This window comes from Scomber scombrus, chromosome 10, assembly GCF_963691925.1.
Source record: "Scomber scombrus chromosome 10, fScoSco1.1, whole genome shotgun sequence".
Taxonomy (NCBI): Eukaryota; Metazoa; Chordata; class Actinopteri; order Scombriformes; family Scombridae; genus Scomber; species Scomber scombrus.
Window position 1 is genome coordinate 2,510,172 of NC_084979.1, and position 17,500 is coordinate 2,527,671.

The following is a 17,500-nucleotide window of genomic DNA, read 5'->3' on the forward strand; positions in this document are numbered from 1 at the left end:
TGTGTGTGTATGCAGGGCAGAGAGGTGGCACTGAGACGCCTCACTTTCCAAGTAGTTTTGAGGGTTCCTGTGTTCACTGTTACAGCCTGTTAAAAGCCTGCAATCATCTTATAAGCGCATGTACACAAATAGCCTGAGAAACAACAATTCCTATGAAAGTAATGTTAAAGTATAGCATGTGTTTGATGGCTGAGACACCATTATTCGCCACTCAGATGGTGAGAGGAACTGTCAGTGGTGTCACAGCATCTTTAAATGGGCTTTCTGCTGGCTGTTTCCTCGCTTACGGCCACACCACCCTGAACACGCCCGATCTCGTCTGATCTCGGAAGCTAAGCAGGGTCGGGCCTGGTTAGTACTTGGATGGGAGACCGCCTGGGAATACCAGGTGCTGTAAGCTTTTTCCTCTCAGCTGTCACCAGAGGAGGGCGCTGTTGCTCCATCACCGCACAAAGGGCGTTGAGAAACAAAGCTGCAATCATTCCAGCTGTGTGTGTATGCAGGGCAGAGAGGTGGCAATGAGACGCCTCACTTTCCAAGTAGTTTTGAGGGTTCCTGTGTTCACTGTTACAGCCTGTTAAAAGCCTGCAATCATCTTATAAGCGCATGTACACAAATAGCCTGAGAAACAACAATTTCTATGAAAGTAATGTTAAAGTATAGCATGTGTTTGATGGCTGAGACACCATTATCCGCCACTCAGATGGTGAGAGGAACTGTCAGTGGGGTCACAGCATCTTTAAATGGGCTTTCTGCTGGCTGTTTCCTCGCTTACGGCCACACCACCCTGAACACGCCCGATCTCGTCTGATCTCGGAAGCTAAGCAGGGTCGGGCCTGGTTAGTACTTGGATGGGAGACCGCCTGGGAATACCAGGTGCTGTAAGCTTTTTCCTCTCAGCTGTCACCAGAGGAGGGCGCTGTTGCTCCATCACCGCACACAGGGCGTTGAGAAACAAAGCTGCAATCATTCCAGCTGTGTGTGTATGCAGGGCAGAGAGGTGGCAATGAGACGCCTCACTTTCCAAGTAGTTTTGAGGGTTCCTGTTGTCACTGTTACAGCCTGTTAAAAGCCTGCAATCATCTTATAAGCGCATGTACACAAATAGCCTGAGAAACAACAATTCCTATGAAAGTAATGTTAAAGTATAGCATGTGTTTGATGGCTGAGACACCATTATCCGCCACTCAGATGGTGAGAGGAACTGTCAGTGGTGTCACAGCATCTTTAAATGGGCTTTCTGCTGGCTGTTTCCTCGCTTACGGCCACACCACCCTGAACACGCCCGATCTCGTCTGATCTCGGAAGCTTAGCAGGGTCGGGCCTGGTTAGTACTTGGATGGGAGACCGCCTGGGAATACCAGGTGCCGTAAGCTTTTTCCTCTCAGCTGTCACCAGAGGAGGGCGCTGTTGCTCCATCACCGCACACAGGGCGTTGAGAAACAAAGCTGCAATCATTCCAGCTGTGTGTGTATGAAGGGCAGAGAGGTGGCACTGAGACACCCCACTTTCCAAGTAGTTTTGAGTGTTCCTGCTGTCACTGTTACAGCCTGTTAAAAGCCTGCAATCATCTTATAAGCGCATGTACACAAATAGCCTGAGAAACAACTATTCCTATGAAAGTAATGTTAAAGTATAGCATGTGTTTGATGGCTTAGACACCATTATCCGCCACTCAGATGGTGAGAGGAACTGTCAGTGGTGTCACAGCATCTTTAAATGGGCTTTCTGCTGGCTGTTTCCTCGCTTACGGCCACGCCACCCTGAACATGCCCGATCTCGTCTGATCTCGGAAGCTAAGCAGGGTCGGGCCTGGTTAGTACTTGGATGGGAGACCGCCTGGGAATACCAGGTGCTGTAAGCTTTTTCCTCTCAGCTGTCACCAGAGGAGGGCGCTGTTGCTCCATCACCGCACACAGGGCGTTGAGAAACAAAGCTGCAATCATTCCAGCTGTGTGTGTATGCAGGGCAGAGAGGTGGCAATGAGACGCCTCACTTTCCAAGTAGTTTTGAGGGTTCCTGTGTTCACTGTTACAGCCTGTTAAAAGCCTGCAATCATCTTATAAGCGCATGTACACAAATAGCCTGAGAAACAACAATTCCTATGAAAGTAATGTTAAAGTATAGCATGTGTTTGATGGCTGAGACACCATTATCCGCCACTCAGATGGTGAGAGGAACTGTCAGTGGGGTCACAGCATCTTTAAATGGGCTTTCTGCTGGCTGTTTCCTCGCTTACGGCCACACCACCCTGAACACGCCCGATCTCGTCTGATCTCGGAAGCTAAGCAGGGTCGGGCCTGGTTAGTACTTGGATGGGAGACCGCCTGGGAATACCAGGTGCTGTAAGCTTTTTCCTCTCAGCTGTCACCAGAGGAGGGCGCTGTTGCTCCATCACCGCACACAGGGCGTTGAGAAACAAAGCTGCAATCATTCCAGCTGTGTGTGTATGCAGGGCAGAGAGGTGGCAATGAGACGCCTCACTTTCCAAGTAGTTTTGAGGGTTCCTGTTGTCACTGTTACAGCATGTTAAAAGCCTGCAATCATCTTATAAGCGCATGTACACAAATAGCCTGGGAAACAACTATTCCTATGAAAGTAATGTTAAAGTATAGCATGTGTTTGATGGCTGAGACACCATTATCCGCCACTCAGATGGTGAGAGGAACTGTCAGTGGTGTCACAGCATCTTTAAATGGGTTTTCTGCTGGCTGTTTCCTCGCTTACGGCCACACCACCCTGAACACGCCCGATCTCGTCTGATCTCGGAAGCTAAGCAGGGTCGGGCCTGGTTAGTACTTGGATGGGAGACCGCCTGGGAATACCAGGTGCTGTAAGCTTTTTCCTCTCAGCTGTCACCAGAGGAGGGCGCTGTTGCTCCATCACCGCACACAGGGCGTTGAGAAACAAAGCTGCAATCATTCCAGCTGTGTGTGTATGCAGGGCAGAGAGGTGGCAATGAGACGCCTCACTTTCCAAGTAGTTTTGAGGGTTCCTGTTGTCACTGTTACAGCCTGTTAAAAGCCTGCAATCATCTTATAAGCGCATGTACACAAATAGCCTGAGAAACAACAATTCCTATGAAAGTAATGTTAAAGTATAGCATGTGTTTGATGGCTGAGACACCATTATCCGCCACTCAGATGGTGAGAGGAACTGTCAGTGGTGTCACAGCATCTTTAAATGGGCTTTTTGCTGGCTGTTTCCTCGCTTACGGCCACACCACCCTGAACACGCCCGATCTCGTCTGATCTCGGAAGCTAAGCAGGGTCCGGCCTGGTTAGTACTTGCATGGGAGACCGCCTGGGAATACCAGGTGCTGTAAGCTTTTTCCTCTCAGCTGTCACCAGATGAGGGCGCTGTTGCTCCATCACCGCACACAGGGCGTTGAGAAACAAAGCTGCAATCATTCTAAGCTGTGTGTGTATGCAGGGCAGAGAGGTGGCACTGAGACGCCTCACTTTCCAAGTAGTTTTGAGGGTTCCTGTGTTCACTGTTACAGCCTGTTAAAAGCCTGCAATCATCTTATAAGCGCATGTACACAAATAGCCTGAGAAACAACAATTCCTATGAAAGTAATGTTAAAGTATAGCATGTGTTTGATGGCTGAGACACCATTATCCGCCACTCAGATGGTGAGAGGAACTGTCAGTGGTGTCCCAGCATCTTTTAATGGGCTTTCTGCTGGCTGTTTCCTCGCTTACGGCCACACCACCCTGAACACGCCCGATCTCGTCTGATCTCGGAAGCTAAGCAGGTTCGGGCCTGGTTAGTACTTGGATGGTAGACCGCCTGGGAATACCAGGTGCTGTAAGCTTTTTCCTCTCAGCTGTCACCAGAGGAGGGCGCTGTTGCTCCATCACCGCACACAGGGCGTTGAGAAACAAAGCTGCAATCATTCCAGCTGTGTGTGTATGCAGGGCAGAGAGGTGGCACTGAGACGCCTCACTTTCCAAGTAGTTTTGAGGGTTCCTGTGTTCACTGTTACAGCCTGTTAAAAGCCTGCAATCATCTTATAAGCGCATGTACACAAATAGCCTGAGAAACAACAATTCCTATGAAAGGAATGTTAAAGTATAGCATGTGTTTGATGGCTGAGACACCATTATCCGCCATTCAGATGGTGAGAGGAACTGTCAGTGGTGTCACAGCATCTTTAAATGGGCTTTCTGCTGGCTGTTTCCTCGCTTACGGCCACACCACCCTGAACACGCCCGATCTCGTCTGATCTCGGAAGCTAAGCAGGTTAGGGCCTGGTTAGTACTTGGATGGGAGACCGCCTGGGAATATCAGGTGCTGTAAGCTTTTTCCTCTCAGCTGTCACCAGAGGAGGGCGCTGTTGCTCCATCACCGCACACAGGGCGTTGAGAAACATAGCTGCAATCATTCCAGCTGTGTGTGTATGCAGGGCAGAGAGGTGGCAATGAGACGCCTCACTTTCCAAGTAGTTTTGAGGGTTCCTGTGTTCATTGTTACAGCCTGTTAAAAGCCTGCAATCATCTTATAAGCGCATGTACACAAATAGCCTGAGAAACAACAATTCCTATGAAAGTAATGTTAAAGTATAGCATGTGTTTGATGGCTGAGACACCATTATCCGCCACTCAGATGGTGAGAGGAACTGTCAGTGGTGTCACAGCATCTTTAAATGGGCTTTCTGCTGGCTGTTTCCTCGCTTACGGCCACACCAACCTGAACACGCCAGATCTCGTCTGATCTCGGAAGGTAAGCAGGGTCGGGCCTGGTTAGTACTTGGATGGGAGACCGCCTGGGAATACCAGGTGCTGTAAGCTTTTTCCTCTCAGCTGTCACCAGAGGAGGGTGCTGTTGCTCCATCATCGCACACAGGGCGTTGAGAAACAAAGCTGCAATCATTCCAGCTGTGTGTGTATGCAGGGCAGAGAGGTGGCAATGAGACGCCTCACTTTCCAAGTAGTTTTGAGGGTTCCTGTGTTCACTGTTACAGCCTGTTAAAAGCCTGCAATCATCTTATAAGCGCATGTACACAAATAGCCTGAGAAACAACAATTCCTATGAAAGTAATGTTAAAGTATAGCATGTGTTTGATGGCTGAGACACCATTATCCGCCACTCAGATGGTGAGAGGAACTGTCAGTGGTGTCACAGCATCTTTAAATGGGCTTTCTGCTGGCTGTTTCCTCGCTTACGGCCACACCACCCTGAACACGCCCGATCTCGTCTGATCTCGGAAGCTAAGCAGGGTCGGGCCTGGTTAGTACTTGGATGGGAGACCGCCTGGGAATACCAGGTGCTGTAAGCTTTTTCCTCTCAGCTGTCACCAGAGGAGGGCGCTGTTGCTCCATCACCGCACACAGGGCGTTGAGAAACAAAGCTGCAATCATTCCAGCTGTGTGTGTATGCAGGGCAGAGAGGTGGCAATGAGACGCCTCACTTTCCAAGTAGTTTTGAGGGTTCCTGTGTTCACTGTTACAGCCTGTTAAAAGTCTGCAATCATCTTATAAGCGCATGTACACAAATAGCCTGAGAAACAACAATTCCTATGAAAGTAATGTTAAAGTATAGCTTGTGTTTGATGGCTGAGACACCATTATCCGCCACTCAGATGGTGAGAGGAACTGTCAGTGGTGTCACAGCATCTTTAAATGGGCTTTCTGCTGGCTGTTTCCTCGCTTACGGCCACACCACCCTGAACACGCCCGATCTCGTCTGATCTCGGAAGCTAAGCAGGGTCGGGCCTGGTTAGTACTTGGATGGGAGACCGCCTGGGAATACCAGGTGCTGTAAGCTTTTTCCTCTCAGCTGTCACCAGAGGAGGGCGCTGTTGCTCCATCACCGCACACAGGGCGTTGAGAAACAAAGCTGCAATCATTCCAGCTGTGTGTGTATGCAGGGCAGAGAGGTGGCAATGAGACGCCTCACTTTCCAAGTAGTTTTGAGGGTTCCTGTGTTCACTGTTACAGCCTGTTAAAAGTCTGCAATCATCTTATAAGCGCATGTACACAAATAGCCTGAGAAACAACAATTCCTATGAAAGTAATGTTAAAGTATAGCTTGTGTTTGATGGCTGAGACACCATTATCCGCCACTCAGATGGTGAGAGGAACTGTCAGTGGGGTCACAGCATCTTTAAATGGGCTTTCTGCTGGCTGTTTCCTCGCTTACGGCCACACCACCCTGAACACGCCCGATCTCGTCTGATCTCGGAAGCTAAGCAGGGTCGGGCCTGGTTAGTACTTGGATGGGAGATTGCCTGGGAATACCAGGTGCTGTAAGCTTTTTCCTCTCAGCTGTCACCAGAGGAGGGCGCTGTTGCTCCATCACCGCACACAGGGCGTTGAGAAACAAAGCTGCAATCATTCCAGCTGTGTGTGTATGAAGGGCAGAGAGGTGGCACTGAGACACCCCACTTTCCAAGTAGTTTTGAGTGTTCCTGCTGTCACTGTTACAGCCTGTTAAAAGCCTGCAATCATCTTATAAGCGCATGTACACAAATAGCCTGAGAAACAACAATTCCTATGAAAGTAATGTTAAAGTATAGCATGTGTTTGATGGCTGAGACACCATTATCCGCCACTCAGATGGTGAGAGGAACTGTCAGTGGTGTCACAGCATCTTTAAATGGGCTTTCTGCTGGCTGTTTCCTCGCTTACGGCCACACCACCCTGAACACGCCCGATCTCGTCTGATCTCGGAAGCTAAGCAGGGTCGGGCCTGGTTAGTACTTGCATGGGAGACCGCCTGGGAATACCAGGTGCTGTAAGCTTTTTCCTCTCAGCTGTCACCAGATGAGGGCGCTGTTGCTCCATCACCGCACACAGGGCGTTGAGAAACAAAGCTGCAATCATTCTAAGCTGTGTGTGTATGCAGGGCAGAGAGGTGGCACTGAGACGCCTCACTTTCCAAGTAGTTTTGAGGGTTCCTGTTGTCACTGTTACAGCCTGTTAAAAGCCTGCAATCATCTTATAAGCGCATGTACACAAATAGCCTGAGAAACAACAATTCCTATGAAAGTAATGTTAAAGTATAGCATGTGTTTGATGGCTGAGACACCATTATCCGCCACTCAGATGGTGAGAGGAACTGTCAGTGGGGTCACAGCATCTTTAAATGGGCTTTCTGCTGGATGTTTCCTCTCTTACGGCCACACCACCCTGAACATGCCCGATCTCGTCTGATCTCGGAAGCTAAGCAGGGTCGGGCCTGGTTAGTACTTGGATGGGAGACCACCTGGGAATACCAGGTGCTGTAAGCTTTTTCCTCTCAGCTGTCACCAGAGGAGGGCGCTGTTGCTCCATCACCGCACACAGGGTGTTGAGAAAAGAAAGATGCAATCAGTCCAGCTGTGTGTGTATGCAGGGCAGAGAGGTGGCACTGAGACGCCTCACTTTCCAAGTAGTTTTGAGGGTTCCTGTTGTCATTGTTACAGCCTGTTAAAAGCCTGCAATCATCTTATAAGCGCATGTACACAAATAGCCTGAGAAACAACAATTCCTATGAAAGTAATGTTAAAGTATAGCATGTGTTTGATGGCTGAGACACCATTATCCGCCACTCAGATGGTGAGAGGAACTGTCAGTGGTGTCACAGCATCTTTAAATGGGCTTTCTGCTGGCTGTTTCCTCGCTTACGGCCACACCACCCTGAACACGCCCGATCTCGTCTGATCTCGGAAGCTAAGCAGGGTCGGGCCTGGTTAGTACTTGGATGGGAGACCGCCTGGGAATACCAGGTGCTGTAAGCTTTTTCCTCTCAGCTGTCGCCAGAGGAGGGCGCTGTTGCTCCATCACCGCACACAGGGCGTTGAGAAACAAAGCTGCAATCATTCCAGCTGTGTGTGTATGCAGGGCAGAGAGGTGGCAATGAGACGCCTCACTTTCCAAGTAGTTTTGAGTGTTCCTGCTGTCACTGTTACAGCCTGTTAAAAGCCTGCAATCATCTTATAAGCGCATGTACACAAATAGCCTGTGAAACAACAATTCCTATGAAAGTAATGTTAAAGTATAGCATGTGTTTGATGGCTGAGACACCATTATCCGCCACTCAGATGGTGAGAGGAACTGTCAGTGGTGTCACAGCATCTTTAAATGGGCTTTCTGCTGGCTGTTTCCTCGCTTACGGACACACCACCCTGAACACGCCCGATCTCGTCTGATCTCGGAAGCTAAGCAGGGTCGGGCCTGGTTAGTACTTGCATGGGAGACCGCCTGGGAATACCAGGTGCTGTAAGCTTTTTCCTCTCAGCTGTCACCAGATGAGGGCGCTGTTGCTCCATCACCGCACACAGGGCGTTGAGAAACAAAGCTGCAATCATTCTAAGCTGTGTGTGTATGCAGGGCAGAGAGGTGGCACTGAGACGCCTCACTTTCCAAGTAGTTTTGAGGGTTCCTGTTGTCACTGTTACAGCCTGTTAAAAGCCTGCAATCATCTTATAAGCGCATATACACAAATAGCCTGAGAAACAACAATTCCTATGAAAGTAATGTTAAAGTATAGCATGTGTTTGATGGCTGAGACACCATTATCCGCCACTCAGATGGTGAGAGGAACTGTCAGTGGGGTCACAGCATCTTTAAATGGGCTTTCTGCTGGCTGTTTCCTCGCTCACGGCCACACCACCCTGAACATGCCCGATCTCGTCTGATCTCGGAAGCTAAGCAGGGTCGGGCCTGGTTAGTACTTGGATGGGAGACCGCCTAGGAATACCAGGTGCTGTAAGCTTTTTCCTCTCAGCTGTCACCAGAGGAGGGCGCTGTTGCTCCATCACCGCACACAGGGTGTTGAGAAAAGAAAGATGCAATCAGTCCAGCTGTGTGTGTATGCAGGGCAGAGAGGTGGCACTGAGACGCCTCACTTTCCAAGTAGTTTTGAGGGTTCCTGTTGTCATTGTTACAGCCTGTTAAAAGCCTGCAATCATCTTATAAGCGCATGTACACAAATAGCCTGAGAAACAACAATTCCTATGAAAGTAATGTTAAAGTATAGCATGTGTTTGATGGCTGAGACACCATTATCCGCCACTCAGATGGTGAGAGGAACTGTCAGTGGTGTCACAGCATCTTTAAATGGGCTTTCTGCTGGCTGTTTCCTCGCTTACGGCCACACCACCCTGAACACGCCCGATCTCGTCTGATCTCGGAAGCTAAGCAGGGTCGGGCCTGGTTAGTACTTGCATGGGAGACCGCCTGGGAATACCAGGTGCTGTAAGCTTTTTCCTCTCAGCTGTCACCAGAGGAGGGCGCTGTTGCTCCATCACCGCACACAGGGCGTTGAGAAACAAAGCTGCAATCATTCCAGCTGTGTGTGTATGAAGGGCAGAGAGGTGGCACTGAGACACCCCACTTTCCAAGTAGTTTTGAGTGTTCCTGTTGTCACTGTTACAGCCTGTTAAAAGCCTGCAATCATCTTATAAGCGCATGTACACAAATAGCCTGAGAAACAACAATTCCTATGAAAGTAATGTTAAAGTATAGCATGTGTTTGATGGCTGAGACACCATTATCCGCCACTCAGATGGTGAGAGGAACTGTCAGTGGTGTCACAGCATCTTTAAATGGGCTTTCTGCTGGCTGTTTCCTCGCTTACGGCCACACCACCCTGAACACGCCCGATCTCGTCTGATCTCGGAAGCTAAGCAGGGTCGGGCCTGGTTAGTACTTGGATGGGAGACCGCCTGGGAATACCAGGTGCTGTAAGCTTTTTCCTCTCAGCTGTCACCAGAGGAGGGCGCTGTTGCTCCATCACCGCACACAGGGCGTTGAGAAACAAAGCTGCAATCATTCCAGCTGTGTGTGTATGCAGGGCAGAGAGGTGGCAATGAGACGCCTCACTTTCCAAGTAGTTTTGAGGGTTCCTGTGTTCACTGTTACAGCCTGTTAAAAGCCTGCAATCATCTTATAAGCGCATGTACACAAATAGCCTGAGAAAGAACTATTCCTATGAAAGTAATGTTAAAGTATAGCATGTGTTTGATGGCTGAGACACCATTATCTGCCACTCAGATGGTGAGAGGAACTGTCAGTGGTGTCACAGCATCTTTAAATGGGCTTTCTGCTGGCTGTTTCCTCGCTTACGGCCACACCACCCTGAACACGCCCGATCTCGTCTGATCTCGGAAGCTAAGCAGGGTCGGGCCTGGTTAGTACTTGCATGGGAGACCGCCTGGGAATACCAGGTGCTGTAAGCTTTTTCCTCTCAGCTGTCACCAGAGGAGGGCGCTGTTGCTCCATCACCGCACACAGGGCGTTGGGAAACAAAGCTGCAATCATTCCAGCTGTGTGTGTATGCAGGGCAGAGAGGTGGCACTGAGACGCCTCACTTTCCAAGTAGTTTTGAGGGTTCCTGTGTTCACTGTTACAGCCTGTTAAAAGCCTGCAATCATCTTATAAGCGCATGTACACAAATAGCCTGAGAAACAACAATTCCTATGAAAGTAATGTTAAAGTATAGCATGTGTTTGATGGCTGAGACACCATTATTCGCCACTCAGATGGTGAGAGGAACTGTCAGTGGTGTCACAGCATCTTTAAATGGGCTTTCTGCTGGCTGTTTCCTCGCTTACGGCCACACCACCCTGAACACGCCCGATCTCGTCTGATCTCGGAAGCTAAGCAGGGTCGGGCCTGGTTAGTACTTGGATGGGAGACCGCCTGGGAATACCAGGTGCTGTAAGCTTTTTCCTCTCAGCTGTCACCAGAGGAGGGCGCTGTTGCTCCATCACCGCACAAAGGGCGTTGAGAAACAAAGCTGCAATCATTCCAGCTGTGTGTGTATGCAGGGCAGAGAGGTGGCAATGAGACGCCTCACTTTCCAAGTAGTTTTGAGGGTTCCTGTGTTCACTGTTACAGCCTGTTAAAAGCCTGCAATCATCTTATAAGCGCATGTACACAAATAGCCTGAGAAACAACAATTTCTATGAAAGTAATGTTAAAGTATAGCATGTGTTTGATGGCTGAGACACCATTATCCGCCACTCAGATGGTGAGAGGAACTGTCAGTGGGGTCACAGCATCTTTAAATGGGCTTTCTGCTGGCTGTTTCCTCGCTTACGGCCACACCACCCTGAACACGCCCGATCTCGTCTGATCTCGGAAGCTAAGCAGGGTCGGGCCTGGTTAGTACTTGGATGGGAGACCGCCTGGGAATACCAGGTGCTGTAAGCTTTTTCCTCTCAGCTGTCACCAGAGGAGGGCGCTGTTGCTCCATCACCGCACAAAGGGCGTTGAGAAACAAAGCTGCAATCATTCCAGCTGTGTGTGTATGCAGGGCAGAGAGGTGGCAATGAGACGCCTCACTTTCCAAGTAGTTTTGAGGGTTCCTGTGTTCACTGTTACAGCCTGTTAAAAGCCTGCAATCATCTTATAAGCGCATGTACACAAATAGCCTGAGAAACAACAATTTCTATGAAAGTAATGTTAAAGTATAGCATGTGTTTGATGGCTGAGACACCATTATCCGCCACTCAGATCGTGAGAGGAACTGTCAGTGGGGTCACAGCATCTTTAAATGGGCTTTCTGCTGGCTGTTTCCTCGCTTACGGCCACACCACCCTGAACACGCCCGATCTCGTCTGATCTTGGAAGCTAAGCAGGGTCGGGCCTGGTTAGTACTTGCATGGGAGACCGCCTGGGAATACCAGGTGCTGTAAGCTTTTTCCTCTCAGCTGTCACCAGAGGAGGGCGCTGTTGCTCCATCACCGCACACAGGGCGTTGAGAAACAAAGCTGCAATCATTCCAGCTGTGTGTGTATGAAGGGCAGAGAGGTGGCACTGAGACACCCCACTTTCCAAGTAGTTTTGAGTGTTCCTGCTGTCACTGTTACAGCCTGTTAAAAGCCTGCAATCATCTTATAAGCGCATGTACACAAATAGCCTGAGAAACAACTATTCCTATGAAAGTAATGTTAAAGTATAGCATGTGTTTGATGGCTGAGACACCATTATCCGCCACTCAGATGGTGAGAGGAACTGTCAGTGGTGTCACAGCATCTTTAAATGGGCTTTCTGCTGGCTGTTTCCTCGCTTACGGCCACACCACCCTGAACACGCCCGATCTCGTCTGATCTCGGAAGCTAAGCAGGGTCGGGCCTGGTTAGTACTTGGATGGGAGACCGCCTGGGAATACCAGGTGCTGTAAGCTTTTTCCTCTCAGCTGTCACCAGAGGAGGGCGCTGTTGCTCCATCACCGCACACAGGGCGTTGAGAAACAAAGCTGCAATCATTCCAGCTGTGTGTGTATGCAGGGCAGAGAGGTGGCACTGAGACGCCTCACTTTCCAAGTAGTTTTGAGGTTTCCTGTGTTCACTGTTACAGCCTGTTAAAAGCCTGCAATCATCTTATAAGCGCATGTACACAAATAGCCTGAGAAACAACAATTCCTATGAAAGGAATGTTAAAGTATAGCATGTGTTTGATGGCTGAGACACCATTATCCGCCATTCAGATGGTGAGAGGAACTGTCAGTGGTGTCAAAGCATCTTTAAATGGGCTTTCTGCTGGCTGTTTCCTCGCTTACGGCCACACCACCCTGAACACGCCCGATCTCGTCTGATCTCGGAAGCTAAGCAGGGTAGGGCCTGGTTAGTACTTGGATGGGAGACCGCCTGGGAATACCAGGTGCTGTAAGCTTTTTCCTCTCAGCTGTCACCAGAGGAGGGCGCTGTTGCTCCATCACCGCACACAGGGCGTTGAGAAACAAAGCTGCAATCATTCCAGCTGTGTGTGTATGCAGGGCAGAGAGGTGGCAATGAGACGCCTCACTTTCCAAGTAGTTTTGAGGGTTCCTGTGTTCACTGTTACCGCCTGTTAAAAGCCTGCAATCATCTTATAAGCGCATGTACACAAATAGCCTGAGACACAACAATTCCTATGAAAGTAATGTTAATGTATAGCATGTGTTTGATGGCTGAGACACCATTATCCGCCACTCAGATGGTGAGAGGAACTGTCAGTGGTGTCACAGCATCTTTAAATGGGCTTTCTGCTGGCTGTTTCCTCGCTTACGGCCACACCACCCTGAACACGCCCGATCTCGTCTGATCTCGGAAGCTAAGCAGGGTCGGGCCTGGTTAGTACTTGGATGGGAGACCGCCTGGGAATACCAGGTGCTGTAAGCTTTTTCCTCTCAGCTGTCACCAGAGGAGGGCGCTGTTGCTCCATCACCGCACACAGGGCGTTGAGAAACAAAGTTGCAATCATTCCAGCTGTGTGTGTATGAAGGGCAGAGAGGTGGCACTGAGACACCCCACTTTCCAAGTAGTTTTGAGTGTTCCTGCTGTCACTGTTACAGCCTGTTAAAAGCCTGCAATCATCTTATAAGCGCATGTACACAAATAGCCTGAGAAACAACTATTCCTGTGAAAGTAATGTTAAAGTATAGCATGTGTTTGATGGCTGAGACACCATTATCCGCCACTCAGATGGTGAGAGGAACTGTCAGTGGTGTCACAGCATCTTTAAATGGGCTTTCTGCTGGCTGTTTCCTCGCTTACGGCCACACCACCCTGAACACGCCCGATCTCGTCTGATCTCGGAAGCTAAGCAGGGTCGGGCCTGGTTAGTACTTGGATGGGAGACCGCCTGGGAATACCAGGTGCTGTAAGCTTTTTCCTCTCAGCTGTCACCAGAGGAGGGCGCTGTTGCTCCATCACCGCACACAGGGCGTTGAGAAACAAAGCTGCAATCATTCCAGCTGTGTGTGTATGCAGGGCAGAGAGGTGGCAATGAGACGCCTCACTTTCCAAGTAGTTTTGAGGGTTCCTGTGTTCACTGTTACAGCCTGTTAAAAGCCTGCAATCATCTTATAAGCGCATGTACACAAATAGCCTGAGAAACAACAATTCCTATGAAAGTAATGTTAAAGTATAGCATGTGTTTGATGGCTGAGACACCATTATCCGCCACTCAGATGGTGAGAGGAACTGTCAGTGGTGTCACAGCATCTTTAAATGGGCTTTCTGCTGGCTGTTTCCTCGCTTACGGCCACACCACCCTGAACACGCCCGATCTCGTCTGATCTCGGAAGCTAAGCAGGGTCGGGCCTGGTTAGTACTTGGATGGGAGACCGCCTGGGAATACCAGGTGCTGTAAGCTTTTTCCTCTCAGCTGTCACCAGAGGAGGGCGCTGTTGCTCCATCACCGCACACAGGGCGTTGAGAAACAAAGCTGCAATCATTCCAGCTGTGTGTGTATGAAGGGCAGAGAGGTGGCACTGAGACACCCCACTTTCCAAGTAGTTTTGAGTGTTCCTGCTGTCACTGTTACAGCCTGTTAAAAGCCTGCAATCATCTTATAAGCGCATGTACACAAATAGCCTGAGAAACAACTATTCCTGTGAAAGTAATGTTAAAGTATAGCATGTGTTTGATGGCTGAGACACCATTATCCGCCACTCAGATGGTGAGAGGAACTGTCAGTGGTGTCACAGCATCTTTAAATGGGCTTTCTGCTGGCTGTTTCCTCGCTTACGGCCACACCACCCTGAACACGCCCGATCTCGTCTGATCTCGGAAGCTAAGCAGGGTCGGGCCTGGTTAGTACTTGGATGGGAGACCGCCTGGGAATACCAGGTGCTGTAAGCTTTTTCCTCTCAGCTGTCACCAGAGGAGGGCGCTGTTGCTCCATCACCGCACACAGGGCGTTGAGAAACAAAGCTGCAATCATTCCAGCTGTGTGTGTATGCAGGGCAGAGAGGTGGCAATGAGACGCCTCACTTTCCAAGTAGTTTTGAGGGTTCCTGTGTTCACTGTTACAGCCTGTTAAAAGCCTGCAATCATCTTATAAGCGCATGTACACAAATAGCCTGAGAAACAACAATTCCTATGAAAGTAATGTTAAAGTATAGCATGTGTTTGATGGCTGAGACACCATTATCCGCCACTCAGATGGTGAGAGGAACTGTCAGTGGTGTCACAGCATCTTTAAATGGGCTTTCTGCTGGCTGTTTCCTCGCTTACGGCCACACCACCCTGAACACGCCCGATCTCGTCTGATCTCGGAAGCTAAGCAGGGTCGGGCCTGGTTAGTACTTGGATGGGAGACCGCCTGGGAATACCAGGTGCTGTAAGCTTTTTCCTCTCAGCTGTCACCAGAGGAGGGCGCTGTTGCTCCATCACCGCACACAGGGCGTTGAGAAACAAAGCTGCAATCATTCCAGCTGTGTGTGTATGAAGGGCAGAGAGGTGGCACTGAGACACCCCACTTTCCAAGTAGTTTTGAGTGTTCCTGCTGTCACTGTTACAGCCTGTTAAAAGCCTGCAATCATCTTATAAGCGCATGTACACAAATAGCCTGAGAAACAACTATTCCTGTGAAAGTAATGTTAAAGTATAGCATGTGTTTGATGGCTGAGACACCATTATCCGCCACTCAGATGGTGAGAGGAACTGTCAGTGGTGTCACAGCATCTTTAAATGGGCTTTCTGCTGGCTGTTTCCTCGCTTACGGCCACACCACCCTGAACACGCCCGATCTCGTCTGATCTCGGAAGCTAAGCAGGGTCGGGCCTGGTTAGTACTTGGATGGGAGACCGCCTGGGAATACCAGGTGCTGTAAGCTTTTTCCTCTCAGCTGTCACCAGAGGAGGGCGCTGTTGCTCCATCACCGCACACAGGGCGTTGAGAAACAAAGCTGCAATCATTCCAGCTGTGTGTGTATGCAGGGCAGAGAGGTGGCAATGAGACGCCTCACTTTCCAAGTAGTTTTGAGGGTTCCTGTGTTCACTGTTACAGCCTGTTAAAAGCCTGCAATCATCTTATAAGCGCATGTACACAAATAGCCTGAGAAACAACAATTCCTATGAAAGTAATGTTAAAGTATAGCATGTGTTTGATGGCTGAGACACCATTATCCGCCACTCAGATGGTGAGAGGAGTGGTGTCACAGCATCTTTAAATGGACTTTCTGCTGGCTGTTTCCTCGCTTACGGCCACACCACCCTGAACACGCCCGATCTCGTCTGATCTCGGAAGCTAAGCAGGGTCGGGCCTGGTTAGTACTTGGATGGGAGACCGCCTGGGAATACCAGGTGCTGTAAGCTTTTTCCTCTCAGCTGTCACCAGAGGAGGGCGCTGTTGCTCCATCACCGCACACAGGGCGTTGAGAAACAAAGCTGCAATCATTCCAGCTGTGTGTGTATGCAGGGCAGAGAGGTGGCACTGAGACGCCTCACTTTCCAAGTAGTTTTGAGGGTTCCTGTTGTCACTGTTACAGCCTGTTAAAAGCCTGCAATCATCTTATAAGCGCATGTACACAAATAGCCTGAGAAACAACAATTCCTATGAAAGTAATGTTAAAGTATAGCATGTGTTTGATGGCTGAGACACCATTATCCGCCACTCAGATGGTGAGAGGAACTGTCAGTGGGGTCACAGCATCTTTAAATGGGCTTTCTGCTGGCTGTTTCCTTGCTTACGGCCACACCACCCTGAACACGCCCGATCTCGTCTGATCTCGGAAGCTAAGCAGGGTACGGCCTGGTTAGTACTTGGATGGGAGACCGCCTGGGAATACCAGGTGCTGTAAGCTTTTTCCTCTCAGCTGTCACCAGAGGAGGGCGCTGTTGCTCCATCACCGCACACAGGGCGTTGAGAAACAAAGCTGCAATCATTCCAGCTGTGTGTGTATGCAGGGCAGAGAGGTGGCAATGAGACGCCTCACTTTCCAAGTAGTTTTGAGGGTTCCTGTGTTCACTGTTACAGCCTGTTAAAAGCCTGCAATCATCTTATAAGCGCATGTACACAAATAGCCTGAGAAACAACAATTCCTATGAAAGTAATGTTAAAGTATAGCATGTGTTTGATGGCTGAGACACCATTATCCGCCACTCAGATGGTGAGAGGAACTGTCAGTGGTGTCACAGCATCTTTAAATGGGCTTTCTGCTGGCTGTTTCCTCGCTTACGGCCACACCACCCTGAACACGCCCGATCTCGTCTGATCTCGGAAGCTAAGCAGGGTCGGGCCTGGTTAGTACTTGGATGGGAGACCGCCTGGGAATACCAGGTGCTGTAAGCTTTTTCCTCTCAGCTGTCACCAGAGGAGGGCGCTTTTGCTCCATCACCGCACACAGGGCGTTGAGAAACAAAGCTGCAATCATTCCAGCTGTGTGTGTATGCAGGGCAGAGAGGTGGCACTGAGACGCCTCACTTTCCAAGTAGTTTTGAGGGTTCCTGTTGTCACTGTTACAGCCTGTTAAAAGCCTGCAATCATCTTATAAGCGCATGTACACAAATAGCCTGAGAAACAACAATTCCTATGAAAGTAATGTTAAAGTATAGCATGTGTTTGATGGCTGTGACACCATTATCCGCCACTCAGATGGTGAGAGGAACTGTCAGTGGTGTCACAGCATCTTTAAATGGGCTTTCTGCTGGCTGTTTCCTCGCTTACGGCCACACCACCCTGAACGCGCCCGATCTCGTCTGATCTCGGAAGCTAAGCAGGGTCGGGCCTGGTTAGTACTTGGATGGGAGACCGCCTGGGAATACCAGGTGCTGTAAGCTTTTTCCTCTCAGCTGTCACCAG

General features: G+C 49.6%; 36 non-coding genes across 36 annotated transcripts; all 36 read left to right on the forward strand.

Moving 5' to 3' along the window:
- Positions 1-281: 281 nt before the first annotated feature.
- On the forward strand, positions 282-400 carry LOC133989732 (5S ribosomal RNA). Its single transcript, XR_009926855.1, has one exon. It is a non-coding gene; the product is annotated as a 5S ribosomal RNA (ribosomal RNA).
- Positions 401-769: 369 nt separating this feature from the next.
- On the forward strand, positions 770-888 carry LOC133989734 (5S ribosomal RNA). The gene has a single exon (XR_009926856.1). It is a non-coding gene; the product is annotated as a 5S ribosomal RNA (ribosomal RNA).
- Positions 889-1,257: 369 nt separating this feature from the next.
- Positions 1,258-1,376, forward strand: LOC133988936 (5S ribosomal RNA). The gene has a single exon (XR_009926120.1). It is a non-coding gene; the product is annotated as a 5S ribosomal RNA (ribosomal RNA).
- Positions 1,377-1,745: 369 nt separating this feature from the next.
- On the forward strand, positions 1,746-1,864 carry LOC133988972 (5S ribosomal RNA). The gene has a single exon (XR_009926153.1). It is a non-coding gene; the product is annotated as a 5S ribosomal RNA (ribosomal RNA).
- A 369-nt stretch (positions 1,865-2,233) lies between these two features.
- On the forward strand, positions 2,234-2,352 carry LOC133989735 (5S ribosomal RNA). The gene has a single exon (XR_009926857.1). It is a non-coding gene; the product is annotated as a 5S ribosomal RNA (ribosomal RNA).
- A 369-nt stretch (positions 2,353-2,721) lies between these two features.
- On the forward strand, positions 2,722-2,840 carry LOC133989736 (5S ribosomal RNA). Its single transcript, XR_009926858.1, has one exon. It is a non-coding gene; the product is annotated as a 5S ribosomal RNA (ribosomal RNA).
- Positions 2,841-3,209: 369 nt separating this feature from the next.
- On the forward strand, positions 3,210-3,328 carry LOC133989272 (5S ribosomal RNA). Its single transcript, XR_009926437.1, has one exon. It is a non-coding gene; the product is annotated as a 5S ribosomal RNA (ribosomal RNA).
- A 370-nt stretch (positions 3,329-3,698) lies between these two features.
- On the forward strand, positions 3,699-3,817 carry LOC133989195 (5S ribosomal RNA). Its single transcript, XR_009926364.1, has one exon. It is a non-coding gene; the product is annotated as a 5S ribosomal RNA (ribosomal RNA).
- A 369-nt stretch (positions 3,818-4,186) lies between these two features.
- On the forward strand, positions 4,187-4,305 carry LOC133989031 (5S ribosomal RNA). The gene has a single exon (XR_009926209.1). It is a non-coding gene; the product is annotated as a 5S ribosomal RNA (ribosomal RNA).
- A 369-nt stretch (positions 4,306-4,674) lies between these two features.
- LOC133989327 (5S ribosomal RNA) lies at positions 4,675-4,793 on the forward strand. The gene has a single exon (XR_009926491.1). It is a non-coding gene; the product is annotated as a 5S ribosomal RNA (ribosomal RNA).
- Positions 4,794-5,162: 369 nt separating this feature from the next.
- Positions 5,163-5,281, forward strand: LOC133989738 (5S ribosomal RNA). Its single transcript, XR_009926860.1, has one exon. It is a non-coding gene; the product is annotated as a 5S ribosomal RNA (ribosomal RNA).
- A 369-nt stretch (positions 5,282-5,650) lies between these two features.
- LOC133989739 (5S ribosomal RNA) lies at positions 5,651-5,769 on the forward strand. Its single transcript, XR_009926861.1, has one exon. It is a non-coding gene; the product is annotated as a 5S ribosomal RNA (ribosomal RNA).
- A 369-nt stretch (positions 5,770-6,138) lies between these two features.
- LOC133989077 (5S ribosomal RNA) lies at positions 6,139-6,257 on the forward strand. Its single transcript, XR_009926252.1, has one exon. It is a non-coding gene; the product is annotated as a 5S ribosomal RNA (ribosomal RNA).
- A 369-nt stretch (positions 6,258-6,626) lies between these two features.
- LOC133988696 (5S ribosomal RNA) lies at positions 6,627-6,745 on the forward strand. Its single transcript, XR_009925893.1, has one exon. It is a non-coding gene; the product is annotated as a 5S ribosomal RNA (ribosomal RNA).
- A 370-nt stretch (positions 6,746-7,115) lies between these two features.
- LOC133988944 (5S ribosomal RNA) lies at positions 7,116-7,234 on the forward strand. The gene has a single exon (XR_009926127.1). It is a non-coding gene; the product is annotated as a 5S ribosomal RNA (ribosomal RNA).
- A 370-nt stretch (positions 7,235-7,604) lies between these two features.
- On the forward strand, positions 7,605-7,723 carry LOC133989740 (5S ribosomal RNA). Its single transcript, XR_009926862.1, has one exon. It is a non-coding gene; the product is annotated as a 5S ribosomal RNA (ribosomal RNA).
- A 369-nt stretch (positions 7,724-8,092) lies between these two features.
- LOC133989154 (5S ribosomal RNA) lies at positions 8,093-8,211 on the forward strand. Its single transcript, XR_009926325.1, has one exon. It is a non-coding gene; the product is annotated as a 5S ribosomal RNA (ribosomal RNA).
- A 370-nt stretch (positions 8,212-8,581) lies between these two features.
- Positions 8,582-8,700, forward strand: LOC133989237 (5S ribosomal RNA). Its single transcript, XR_009926404.1, has one exon. It is a non-coding gene; the product is annotated as a 5S ribosomal RNA (ribosomal RNA).
- A 370-nt stretch (positions 8,701-9,070) lies between these two features.
- Positions 9,071-9,189, forward strand: LOC133988697 (5S ribosomal RNA). Its single transcript, XR_009925894.1, has one exon. It is a non-coding gene; the product is annotated as a 5S ribosomal RNA (ribosomal RNA).
- Positions 9,190-9,558: 369 nt separating this feature from the next.
- LOC133989741 (5S ribosomal RNA) lies at positions 9,559-9,677 on the forward strand. The gene has a single exon (XR_009926863.1). It is a non-coding gene; the product is annotated as a 5S ribosomal RNA (ribosomal RNA).
- Positions 9,678-10,046: 369 nt separating this feature from the next.
- LOC133988699 (5S ribosomal RNA) lies at positions 10,047-10,165 on the forward strand. The gene has a single exon (XR_009925896.1). It is a non-coding gene; the product is annotated as a 5S ribosomal RNA (ribosomal RNA).
- Positions 10,166-10,534: 369 nt separating this feature from the next.
- Positions 10,535-10,653, forward strand: LOC133989742 (5S ribosomal RNA). Its single transcript, XR_009926864.1, has one exon. It is a non-coding gene; the product is annotated as a 5S ribosomal RNA (ribosomal RNA).
- Positions 10,654-11,022: 369 nt separating this feature from the next.
- Positions 11,023-11,141, forward strand: LOC133989743 (5S ribosomal RNA). The gene has a single exon (XR_009926865.1). It is a non-coding gene; the product is annotated as a 5S ribosomal RNA (ribosomal RNA).
- A 369-nt stretch (positions 11,142-11,510) lies between these two features.
- LOC133989087 (5S ribosomal RNA) lies at positions 11,511-11,629 on the forward strand. The gene has a single exon (XR_009926261.1). It is a non-coding gene; the product is annotated as a 5S ribosomal RNA (ribosomal RNA).
- A 369-nt stretch (positions 11,630-11,998) lies between these two features.
- LOC133989744 (5S ribosomal RNA) lies at positions 11,999-12,117 on the forward strand. The gene has a single exon (XR_009926866.1). It is a non-coding gene; the product is annotated as a 5S ribosomal RNA (ribosomal RNA).
- A 369-nt stretch (positions 12,118-12,486) lies between these two features.
- On the forward strand, positions 12,487-12,605 carry LOC133989577 (5S ribosomal RNA). The gene has a single exon (XR_009926707.1). It is a non-coding gene; the product is annotated as a 5S ribosomal RNA (ribosomal RNA).
- Positions 12,606-12,974: 369 nt separating this feature from the next.
- Positions 12,975-13,093, forward strand: LOC133989745 (5S ribosomal RNA). Its single transcript, XR_009926867.1, has one exon. It is a non-coding gene; the product is annotated as a 5S ribosomal RNA (ribosomal RNA).
- Positions 13,094-13,462: 369 nt separating this feature from the next.
- Positions 13,463-13,581, forward strand: LOC133989746 (5S ribosomal RNA). Its single transcript, XR_009926868.1, has one exon. It is a non-coding gene; the product is annotated as a 5S ribosomal RNA (ribosomal RNA).
- Positions 13,582-13,950: 369 nt separating this feature from the next.
- LOC133989747 (5S ribosomal RNA) lies at positions 13,951-14,069 on the forward strand. The gene has a single exon (XR_009926869.1). It is a non-coding gene; the product is annotated as a 5S ribosomal RNA (ribosomal RNA).
- A 369-nt stretch (positions 14,070-14,438) lies between these two features.
- On the forward strand, positions 14,439-14,557 carry LOC133989750 (5S ribosomal RNA). The gene has a single exon (XR_009926871.1). It is a non-coding gene; the product is annotated as a 5S ribosomal RNA (ribosomal RNA).
- Positions 14,558-14,926: 369 nt separating this feature from the next.
- Positions 14,927-15,045, forward strand: LOC133989751 (5S ribosomal RNA). The gene has a single exon (XR_009926872.1). It is a non-coding gene; the product is annotated as a 5S ribosomal RNA (ribosomal RNA).
- A 369-nt stretch (positions 15,046-15,414) lies between these two features.
- LOC133989752 (5S ribosomal RNA) lies at positions 15,415-15,533 on the forward strand. Its single transcript, XR_009926873.1, has one exon. It is a non-coding gene; the product is annotated as a 5S ribosomal RNA (ribosomal RNA).
- Positions 15,534-15,895: 362 nt separating this feature from the next.
- On the forward strand, positions 15,896-16,014 carry LOC133989753 (5S ribosomal RNA). Its single transcript, XR_009926874.1, has one exon. It is a non-coding gene; the product is annotated as a 5S ribosomal RNA (ribosomal RNA).
- A 369-nt stretch (positions 16,015-16,383) lies between these two features.
- LOC133989036 (5S ribosomal RNA) lies at positions 16,384-16,502 on the forward strand. The gene has a single exon (XR_009926213.1). It is a non-coding gene; the product is annotated as a 5S ribosomal RNA (ribosomal RNA).
- Positions 16,503-16,871: 369 nt separating this feature from the next.
- LOC133989754 (5S ribosomal RNA) lies at positions 16,872-16,990 on the forward strand. Its single transcript, XR_009926875.1, has one exon. It is a non-coding gene; the product is annotated as a 5S ribosomal RNA (ribosomal RNA).
- A 369-nt stretch (positions 16,991-17,359) lies between these two features.
- Positions 17,360-17,478, forward strand: LOC133989601 (5S ribosomal RNA). The gene has a single exon (XR_009926730.1). It is a non-coding gene; the product is annotated as a 5S ribosomal RNA (ribosomal RNA).
- Positions 17,479-17,500: the final 22 nt, after the last annotated feature.